Here is a 2444-nt window from a genome sequence, read left to right on the forward strand (position 1 = left end):
TTAATTTCGAACACGGAACTTTGTTAGATTGAAACGTGTGAGATTGTTGTAAAACACGCGTACAACAGTCCAATTGGCTCGTTTGAATTGCCCACCACAAAGATGAATATAGCCCAAAGCTTAGATTTTAAACGTGAATATATCAGCAAATAAAACCTTGCTTCCGCTTGACTTCTTCGCCTGTCCTTCCATCACGGCATTAGAATTCGTATGTTGCCATTTGATGGCATAGATAAAAAAAAAAAAAACTCTGATTCAATTGAATATGGTAATCATCAAAATACAAATGTAACGTATATGTAACGGCACGTTCTGTTTTTCAAACTGTAACGGGAACGAGTTTCTTTTTCACAAATGGAACTTGTAACGGGAACGCGTTCCAAAAATCAGAAGGAACGAGGAACGAGCTTTCGTTCCTTTTTTTGAGAAACGTGTAGAACACTGGTTTTTTGGCACTAAAGAAAAAGAAGACATTATTATTATTATTTAGCGCACGCACGCAGCGAAAGTATGGCGGCAGACGTTGCGAATATAGACTATAGTGAGAAATGGCCGATAATCTAGGATACGAGCTGTTCACTCACCCACGCAGTTGAACAGAGTAGACTGTCCAAGGGCAGCCTCCCATTTTCCGTTTGCACCGCACAGTATAAGGTGAGGTCCTCGCAACCGAAAGCCGCTCAGACACCTCGGCCTGAACGTGTCCTTGTAGACGTAGGTCCGGTTAAGTCCATGCTCAAGGAATCTTGCAGTGCGGGTTAGGGTCGCTGGCGAAGCACACTGCACAACTTATCGTGAAGAAACAGACAAGAAAATGGGGTCAGGATTTCTGATAGCACGTTTCGTTGGTCTACTCTAAAATTAGATACTCTCTTAAATAAGTAAGGCAGTGGTTCACAGATTGCCCCTTCGACTGCTCTCGTGCTACTCCCTTTTTTTAATAAGATATTTTTAATCGATGGAATGCTGTGATGTATTAGAGTTAGTTTATGTGGGGACTTTTACAGTAACGCCAAGCTCTCCCCATTCCAGCCTCAAATAGGTTTCCTGTCTACGCATGTTACTTTATTCTGATTTTAGTACCTAGAATGCAGTACTTTGTTGAGAAAATCTTAACGCTCGACTAATCGTTTGTCATGAAACAGACCCAATATAACCCAGCATATTGAGTGAGGAGAAGCTCCACAACCAAAATTTGTTTTCTCTATCTCTCCCTCTTCCTCGCTCTATCTCTCTTTCACTTTTTTATATTTCTCTGCTTTCTTCTTTCTCTCTCCCCTCCCCTATCTCATCGTTTCTCTCTTCACCTGCCTTTTTCACAGCCTTAGTGTCACTCGACATATTCGGAAATACCTCAATAAAATATTACTGTAGCAATTTTACTCTAGGCTGATCTTTAAATTTATGTGCTCATAAGTCCGCGCCATTTTGTTCCAAGAGGGCCGTGATTGGCCGAACAAACTAGCCAATCAAAGCAAAACGCAAAGGCGCATGGCTGAATGAGATGAGTGATGAGCCCATAACGTTGTAAAACAACAAAATAGTGAACTAGCTAGGGTGTTGAACTGACAGCTGGCAACTGTAATAGGCTTGGCGACCTATGTCCGCGTTATGCAGTCTGCGAGCAAGCGGCAAAACGAAACTAACTACAATTCCCTGCAACGCTTTGAGTGACTCTAGGTACTGCAGCCTGCCCTTTGAATTACAGGCCTCAATTGCCTTTTAGTGCAATTCGCTCGAAGGCATAGAGGTGACTCCTACGTAGGTTGTGAAAGCGAATGGCTCTTTCAAGAGAAACCACAGTACGCGGATGTTTCTTACGATTGCATATGGGTTCTGCTACCGTCCACGTCTTTGAGCTCGTGCAGACGGTGGTACTTTCTCCGACCAGTCGATATCCCTCGATGCAGCAGATGGTGCAGGAGGTCCCGACGGCACGATCTTCCTGGCAATCCCTCACGTACCCATTCACAGGAGTGGGAGGCTCAGCACACCGTTTGGCTGCAAAGTAGGACCCAGAGTGCATATAAATGTGCTAAAAAGAACACTAGGAGAACAGAAAGACTCATAATTAGAAACATAACCTTGTCTTATTTACGCTGCTTGTTTTTTTGTCCCTTTCTTGCCCTGATTATTATGATTATGCACAAACTCGTCCAAAAGCGCACGTTGCTTAGGACCTTGAAGTATGATATATATATATATAAGTGGACACCGCGTGCGTCGCAGCTGCCTGCTAGAGTCGTGTCCTCAGCTGGCTGCAAACGGCGAAAACAGATGACAAGCGGTTCCGGTTTCCCGCGCTTCTCTATAGGACACACACTTTCTTTTATTGCTCAAAGTCAGGGGGACTCAGGGGATCCCAGACCCCCACGGATTTCGACGTAGGGGTCTGAGACAACTCTTACCCCTCTTTCACACTGGAAGCGGATCCGCGTTCGCAA

This window comes from Ixodes scapularis, unplaced genomic scaffold (assembly GCF_016920785.2).
Source record: "Ixodes scapularis isolate PalLabHiFi unplaced genomic scaffold, ASM1692078v2 PGA_scaffold13__105_contigs__length_92229423, whole genome shotgun sequence".
NCBI classification, from domain to species: domain Eukaryota; kingdom Metazoa; phylum Arthropoda; class Arachnida; order Ixodida; family Ixodidae; genus Ixodes; species Ixodes scapularis.